The sequence below is a fragment of the Lactuca serriola genome, chromosome 4 (assembly GCF_051521515.1).
Source record: "Lactuca serriola cultivar US96UC23 chromosome 4, Lser_US96UC23_V15, whole genome shotgun sequence".
Lineage (NCBI taxonomy): Eukaryota > Viridiplantae > Streptophyta > Magnoliopsida > Asterales > Asteraceae > Lactuca > Lactuca serriola.
This window is the reverse complement of record NC_136411.1, coordinates 235,416,287-235,426,178: the sequence shown is the minus strand read 5'-3', so window position 1 is coordinate 235,426,178 and position 9,892 is coordinate 235,416,287.

Below are 9,892 nucleotides of genomic sequence, written 5' to 3'. Positions count from 1 at the left end.
GGAGTCCCTAAAATTTGCTAAGTGTAAGTTCCTCCTTATTCATGTGGTATGTCATGCGGAATTGATCATAACACGAAGGTAAGAATTGCAAAATAATATCTATTGCTAACTCCTCAGGGAAGTTCACATTCATCATCATTAATCGATCCACATACCTTTGCATTTTCTGCATGTTGCTTGTGATAGGTTCACCATCTTTCATTCGGGTTGTGATCATAGAGGTGATGATTTCATATCGTTTTTCACGAGCACTCTGATGGTAGCGGTCCATCAAATCCTGGTGCATCTCAAAAGGATAGTAGTGCTTATAGGAATTTTGGAGTTCAGCTATCATGGTGGCCATCATGATGCATGCCACTTTGGTAGCATCTCTTTCATGTGCCTCATATTCAGCAAACTCCTCAGGAGTAGCAGTTGGCTCAGGCACCTTGAGCTCCTTACCAAGAACATATTCCTTGTTCTCGTAACGAGTGACCATCCTGATGTTTCTGATCCAATCAGTAAAGTTGGATCCATCAAAGATGACTCTCCCACAAAGGTTCATGAGAGAGAAGGAGCCAGTAGGGTTTGAGCCAGGAGTAGCATTTTTGGAAGACATCTAAAAAGAAGAAAATAATTTTAGTTTAGATATAGGGATAGTCCTTAATAAAACACCGAAATGTAATATTAAGGCTACGATCCAATCACAATATATTATAACCTAGAAGTGGGATGCCGTAATCCAAGTTATAACATATTTGAATGGTAGGTGAATGACGATTCATCAATTTCCAAAATGAAACGAAATATAAATTATTAGGTTGTATTTGGCTTTTAGAAATTCCTAGATTCTTTGAGATTCATTGAACTTTTTAATGGCATGTTTCAATCTCGAGTGTGCCCTTCATACTTTGTGACTGGGATACCGAGGATCACAAAACAAGGTGTGAAGTAATCGTGCTAATTACTTGGTACCCTTAATGTTTTTCACTTAATCGTTGTGCCGGTAAACCACACGCGCTCCTTCCGACCTCATGAAAAACCTTAAGTCACCCTTTGCCTTCCATGTTAAGTCCAAGTTAGTGTTCCGGTTAACCACACATGCTCCACCAACGAATTAAGCAAGGTGCAAAGTGTAATTTCATGGATTAGCACCTTATTCACATTTTTCCTAGAGTAACTAAGATTGGGAATTTATAAAACATTTAGTTACTTTATAATAATCTTTATACTTTTAATGATAATTTTTAAGTCATTGTCCTACCCGTTCAGCTAACGACCCTCTACCAGTCCAGCAAGCGGTGGGTGAGAGTAGACACCCATTAAGTCGCCATTTTATAGGCAACAACCTTATACCCACCTTATAGACTGGCTTCGTGAATGAGGCGTACTAGTGGTAAGACGACTTTGATCTTATACATACATATATATATATATATATATATATATATATATATATATATATATATATTATTATTATTAACTTATAATATTATAACTATAAGGGTAGAATTTTTACTTTTAAAAACCTAACGGTTGGAACTAAAGTTTTAATCAAGACATTACTTGTTCCAAAACTTGAGGACAAGTTTTATAAACTTTCAAAACTTCTCATTTCTTGTAACTTATGAGTTAATTAGAATAATAAAAATGAAAACTCTTCATTTTTATAACCCATGTGTTCTTTTAATGGTTTTAAAACAAAGTGACTTTTGGTTTTCCATAACTTGAGGACAAGTTATGGACACCATTAAAACACATAATGATCAAGAGTTAATCTATCACATAGGTTACAAACAATTCCTATGATCATCTAAACATCATAAGATCAAGAACATGAACATGAACACTTTCATGAATCAAAACTACACTTAAAACTTTGTAATTTTGATAACTTGTTGTTATAAATGGAATAGCAAAGACATTACACCATCTAAAACAAGTTTTCAAGTACCAAAACAGTTTAGGGTAATGTTTCTAGTCCATTTCCAGCAACCAAAGTCGAAAATCTGCATTCTGGGGCTCTTACTCGCCGAGTGCATGAACCTACTCGGTGAGTATGATGAAGATACACATGAACTCGGCGATTCCCCCCATGGACTCAGCGAGTTCATCAGGCAGATTGCACAAAATCGACTTTTTTTCAACAATTTAGCACAAATAACAAACAAACAAGCCTAGGCTCTGATACCACTGATGGGTTTTGAGCATTCTAACACCTCCTAAGTGTACATGCAACCCTAATAACCTTGGATCTATGTTTGTCTAATTATCACACAAAGTTGATTTCCAAGGCTATGATCCAATATAGCATACATGGGGAACAATTTTAACTTGAAAAAAAAGATAAAACTACATACCTTGTTGTTGATTTTGATCGTTGAAACCTTGTGACCCTAGCACCACAAGTATGATGCCTCAAATGCTTCACACAACACCAAATGCTATGGAGTAAACTTGTAGAGAAAGTATAACACTCTAAAAATCGGCTCTAGCCCTCAAGCATGCATGTGTAGCCGATTTTCGGAGAAACATGAACTTTATATAGTGTTGACACATCTAGGGTTACACCATGTAAACCCTAATGTGTCATGACTCTTCATTTCCATGACCCATGGGTTTGTAACTCCCATGGAGCCTCCATGGAGAATCCAATGGTTTTTAACCCAACTTGATTATCCATGGAGCCTCTTAGCCCACTATATAAGATATGGAAGATTTACATAATCTACCCATATATCTAATTAGTTATCTTTTGATCACTTAATTAATTCTAAATTAATTCTTGATCAAACTAATTAAATAATATTATTAATATATTAGAACATATAATATATTAATAAACCACAAGTGTTATTTCTCTCGTTTAGTCTATCCAATTACATGGTGCCATGTAACCCAAATGGACCATGCCGAGTCGAGTCAAGTACATATTAGAAATAATTATACACTTAGACACCATATCTAATAAAAAGTCGATAAACTAGTGTCTAAGGCTCACTTATTTCTAGACTCCTTGCACGCGGCTGCTAAGAAGAATGCTGAAACTGTCAACGCTTCGGTGGACACCCTTCAACGTTCGCTTCAATCTGAAAGGTCCAACCTTGAAGCTGCACGCCAAACGATCGAAGCTGCCAACGAATCTCTACATGCTAATGTTAGTGATCGCCTGACTCAACTTGAGGCAGAATTCACTGAAGAGAATCGCATCATGGATAGGCTTGACAGGAAAACCTCTCAGCTGAAGATGCAAAATTACAAGCTTCGTACTGCAACTGCTGAGCTTAATGACTTGATGTCTGAAACGGAGGTTATTCGAAGCTCTGCTATTGATGTTCACTCCATACTCTTTCATCTCCTTGAAGTGAATGATCCCATCGTCACCATTACTATCAGAAGGCACTTGGCTGGCAAGCTCAGGCTAGCATTGGACATCCTTAGTCGTATTGAAGGTGTTCCGGTGACTGGTGTCCAACCGAAATAAGGGGGAGAAAAGGCAACAACTCAACCTCCTCCTGCACCAAAACCATCCACTGAACCGAAGGGTAATGAAGCTTCGGTCAGTAATAAGGAGAAAGAGAAGAAGAAGATTGGGGAGGATGACATGGATAATGAAGATGATGTCTATGTTAAGAATCCTAAAAAGCCTTTTCAGAAGGCAAAGTCCTCCGATAAAGAACTAGAAGAAAAAATCAAGAAACAATAGACTGAGCTTGAGCAAAAGCGAAAGGAGACGAAGCTCCTAGAAAAGAATAAGTCTATGTTTCCTGTCTGGACTATAGATCCGCTTCAAAGGTGTGCCATTGATGAACCTAGCATACTTTGGCTTGAGCCTGTGATGTCATTTGGGCTCGATAACTCCAAGGATGCACAGTTTGACATGCCGATCACGCGAAAGGCATTCATTTATCACTGCTTAAATTCAACTGCTGCCATTCCTTCTCCAGAACCGATGGTAGATAGGGATCTGTTGGAGTTCTAATTAGAGTTTCCTCAACCCCAGTACTTGACCTAGAGTTCGAAGAAAATTACTACTGTCAAGGTTTTGAAGCCGTACTCAGCGGGGAAGTTTATTAACGTTAAATTCAAAGTGACTCGAGGCACCGAAGGCTCAGATCACAACTTCACCCTTGCTGATCTACCGAACCTTCATCCCCACGACTGGATACTCCTCAACAATATTATATTGTCAAATCCACAGGAGTACTAGCCAATAATTGACCATGTCAAGCGAATACTTGTGTGCTACATTCACGAGGTAGTGAAGATGGACCAAGAGATTGCTTCTGCCATTCACAAGCGAACCACGATCAAGAGTATGGGCAAAGTAGGCAATGTCAATACAATGGTCAAGGGGAAGATTGATTCGAAATACCACACTATAATGTTCGTCAAGGGCGAAGGTCAAAAATATATGTTCGCTCTCGTTGACAAACACCTTTTCTCAACTTCTTTCCTGGAGCATATTTTGGAGATCATTCAAAGGTGTGATCAGAATAGTGCAGCTGAGAAGAAGTTGTTCACCGATATGCTAAGGTGGTATATCCAGTTTCGGCAGACACTTCTTGCAATAATTCCTCGGCTGTTCAAAGTGATAAAGACAGTGAAGCCTACACAAAAGAAATAATCTCTCGCCTCATTTGACGCAAACGGGGAGATTGTTGGGGTTATTATGTTGTGTCATGGGCTCAATCCTTAGCCCAATTCTGATTGCCGGTATTGGGCCTGTCTAACTGTGAATGTTTTGTTCTAGGGTTTAGTATATAAGTTGCAGGCATGCAGTCTTTGTAGTTGACGCTTTAATTATTTTTCTCATTGAGTTTGTAGAAAACCCAAGCTCACCTCTATAGTCGAAGTTCTTTGTCGAGCTCTGCTGAGGCATGACTTTATTGGAATCATAAGCATATATTTGATTCTATTCTGTGTTCATATTCTTATTGTGTTTGTCTTGTTTGATTTTCATATTCTTACATGTGAAAGATCTAATCGATCTAGAGTTTTATTCTCATCAAACCCTAAAATCACCACTAACTCCTTCTCTTTTCTATGAATCCGCTATTCCCATCCATGACACCTTCATTTTCCTCTAATGAGATCCAATGGAATGCTCTTCTTCACATGCTTAAAAGTAAATTGTCCTCGTCTAATTTTCTTTTTTTGCATAATCAGATGTCTACTCTTCTATCTCATCAAAAATGGCTCAGTTTTATTGATGGTTTGAACCCAACTCCATCGCCAACAAATATCAACGATGCGAAAGAACTGCCCAATTCAAGTTATACATCTTGGTTGGAAACGGATCAACGAGGCCTTATACTTCTTCAATCCTCTCTTAGCGAAGAAGCTATGGCTGAAGTACTTGGTCTCTTTACTTCTGCCTCTTTTTGCAATGCTCTCGATATTGCATATAGACATGACTCCCTTGAACATGCTCAAAATCTACATGCCTCTCACCGTAATCTGAAGAAAGGTAATCCCTCTATTCCTAACTTTGGATCCCAATTTAAATCATATTGTGATCAGTTGGAAACTATTTGACATCTGGTACCTGAGTTGGATAAGTCTCATTTGTTTCTTTATGGACTGTGACCAACTTTCATGACATTCTCTACTGCCTACCGTGCATCGCAGCTCTAACTCTCCTTTCGTGATTTACATTTTCAACCAGAAAGTCACGAGTTATTCATGGCATCCCTTTATCACACTTCTCCTACAACAGTTTCCTTCAACACTAACCACGTGCCATCTTCTCCCATGTTCTCTACTCGTAGTCATGGGCGTTCCGGCCGTAGACGAGCCTGATATTCAGGTCGTGGTCAAGGATGTCGTCCGTCACATTGTCAATTATTTTGAAACAATGGCCATTATGCAAATCAATGCCCTGAATTAGCTTTTTATGCCCGTTCCTCTTCAAACTCGACAACTAATCTAGCTCAAGCCTTCCAAAGTTCCTGCAACGTGCAAGATTCATCTCTAGATTGGTATGTTGACTCAAATGCAACTGAAGACATGGCTCCCTCCCCGGCTCATGTTTATTCTTCCACTCCGTACTATGGAAAAGACAAGATCACCTTTGGTAACCATAACATTCTACCTATTTCTCACATTGGTACCACTTCTATATCACCTATGTTGACACTATGGGATGTTCTGGTTGTGCCTAATGTAAGGAATAAATTACTATTAATAATTAAGCTTACCAATTATTTAGCGATTAATGTTTTATTTTCGTGGTCTTATTTTGCTATTCAAGATCAAATCAGCAAGGAGATTTTACAGAAACGGAAATATTAATATTACATTTTAGGCATATACTGCATCTTTAATTTTGCCTTCTAAGGCATCTTTTGAATTATAGCATAAACGTTTATTACATGTTGTTTTTGATGTTATTACTAGTTTGAATAAACTTGGTTTTTTAAAGCTTACATCTATTTTGCCTAAACCTGGTTTATGTTCACCTTGTTAACTCTTAAAAGCACATCGGTTACCTTTTACTCTAAATGAAAAACGATCGCAACATGTTCTTGATTTAGTTCACTATGTCTTACGGGACCGACTCCGATTACTTCAACTAATGGTATCGTTTCTATGTCATTTTTATTGGTGACTTCTCACGATTCACTTGGTTTTACCCATTACGTGTCAAATTTGATTTTGTTTGGTGCTGCAAGCTTTTATTACTCTTGTTTAGACTCAATTATCCACAAAGTTAAAAGTATTTCATAGTGATGGTGGTACTGAGTTCCAAAATCATCAAGTCATGCAATTCTTCACATCTACCGACACTCATCACCAAATGTCCATATATTCCTCAACAAAATGGACGTGATGAACGTAAACATCGCCATTTAACTGAGACATGTTTAGCCATGCTTTTTGGTGCCAACGCTCATGCAACACTTTGGGTCGATGCGTACTCTTTTGCTGCCTTCGCTATCAATCGACTACCTACAAAGATATTCGATGGGAAGACCCCTTTCAAACTCCTTTTTCACTCTACACCCATTTATAACAATTTCAATGTGTTTGGTTGTAGAGTATTTCCTCAATTGTATTAATCTCTGTTTTAGACATCATATTGAAATATTTGATTAAAAAGACATTTATCGTATTTTTTACACCATCTATCAATAAATTACACTTTATGCTCGAGATAGCAAATGATCATCGACAAATATTAATATTTATGTATCTGTTGACGAAGAAAACAGCAATTGTAGTTTATATAAAAATATATAAACATTATTATCAATCAATATGATAATTGTCATAATTTTTTTTTTTTTGCAACAACTAGTGATGTAAATTATTTTTTCAGCCACTTAAGGAATGGAATATTCCGTCAAACTTGAATTATGAAGCAAAATTTATGACTGTAATCTAGCTTTCATTCCTTTGAATACTCATAGAATCTTATACACAACGACAACCTTAATAAATCAAATTCTAATTGAGAAGGCTAACATTTGTTTTAAAATATAAACTTTTTTATCATCCAGATATTAACATCATTAATTGAAAAAAGTTTTATGTTCAAAATATTAACACCTTTGTTAAAAGATACCTCTTTGTTTTGAATTATATATTTTAGACATTAAATTGAATTATTTGTCGCAGAAGACTTCAATGGTCTACAACTAACCATTTTTAGAACCTATGTTTCAAGCTAATCATGAGCTACTCGGGATCGACTCGTTAAAAGTTTGACTCGAAACCGAATTTAAACTAGTATGAGCCATGCTCGAGCTTAATATTAAGCTTGTTTATTAAACGAGCTCGAGCCTATGTCAATGAGTTTGATCAGGCTTGCGAGCCTAGACGAGTCGATATATAATATAATTTATTATTATTTTTAAATATTAAAATAACAGCATATTTTGGAAATTAGGGATTTGGGGTATTATTAACAAGCTTCTTAATGAGTTCAAACCGAGCTTAAGCTTATTTAGGGACGTTCGACAAAAAACGAGCCGGGCTCGAGCCCGAGCCCGAGCCGAGCTTGTGTAGTTTCTTATGAGCTGGAGTCAAACTCAGTAAAATAAAGTTCGAATTGAGCCGAGCTCGAGCTCGAACCCCTTATTACTTGAACGAGTCGGAGCCGAGCATATCCGGACTCGGGCTCGGCTCGGCTTATTTGTACCCCTAGTTTTATATTTTGTCTTACATAGATACATATAAGTAGTCACTTTCATTAAATTAAGTAATCCAATTACAATAATTCGCTTTATTAAGATTAAAAACAAATTAACATATGAAAATTTCCTATATATATTAATAAACATCTTTTTGAAGACTTTGTATGGTAAATAACTCAATATACTAACTTCTTTGTTCAATAATACAATGTTATATTGAATTATTTTGTTATATATATATATATATATATATATATATATATATATATATATATATATATATATATATATATATATATATATTTTGAACCGACAAATCTAATTTACTTCAAAGCTAACAACATCTATTCCACCTATGTCCACGACGGGACTGATCTCGACAGTTACTCGTTTAGTACTTACATTTACAATATTTTTATATTAATAACTACAATAAACTAAGTAATTATGTTAAATAACTTATTAATTTTAGAAGGAATCACGCCCACTGATTCTGTAAACCATTTTCTCTTTTTAATTTCTAGGTACTTAATTTTACAACCTTTCAAATTCCTATTAAAAAACTATTTGCAATTTTATAGAAAATAAAGCCTAAAACATATATAGATGAACGGTTACTAGATAAGGTAACTAAATAAAATTGATTAATTTCTTAATACTGTAAAAACTTGTTTATTGACTACATGTTTCACTTCATCGTTGCTGCCATTCATGTTTGGTTGTCGTCGTCATCTCCTTCCTTTGCAGTGGAAGTTCCCAATTGATATATATATATATATATATATATATATATATATATATATATATATATATATATATATATATATATATATATATAATTGATGAATCATTGAGATGTTATATTATCGTTATTGTCATATTTTGCGAGTGTTAATGAGGTTTTTCGGGGTGGAATCGAACATGAAAAGAAAATCATCATCTTAGTTCGGAAACAAATATACACACAAATGATATAGGGTTAGGTTCATTTGAGACCACCTATATTTTGTGAGACCGTGAGACGCATTTTTTTATTTTTTTTAGTTAATTCAAGTTCCAAAAATAATATGTAAATTTTTTTTTTTGGATGTTTCCATTTATTTGTCATGTTAAAATTATTTTATAGAATATGTACAGTGTAATATTCTATTACAATATTTCACGTATTTTTCAAAAAAAATGGAATTTATTTTTATATTTTTTAGTTAACTCAAGTTTCGAAAATTATATTTAAAAAAAGAATTTTTAGATTTTTTCCATTTATTCTGTATTTTAAAATTATTTTTTAGAATATGTTAGTGTAATATTCTATTAGAATATTTCACGTATTTTTAGAAAAAAACGGAATTTTTTTTATTTTTTTTTAATTCAAGTTCCGAAAATAACATTTGAAAAAAGAATTTTTGGATTTTTCCATTTATTTTGCATTTTAAAATTATTTTTAGATTTGGTCTCACGGTCTCACAAAATTAGAATGGTTTCAAATGAACCTGAACCTATATATATATATATATATATATATATATATATATATATATATATATATATATATATATATATATATAATATATATATATATATATATATAACGCCCCAAATTTGAAATACAAATATTATGTTAACATGGTCTCAACAACCTATAAAATTCGAAAATTCATATGCTAATGTCATTATTAATGATAATAATGGAAGCAAATAAAAATTTAAATAAATACTTGGTGCGTTACTTCATCCTCAAAATATGTCGTCTTTTCATGTATGAGCTTTATCCTTTG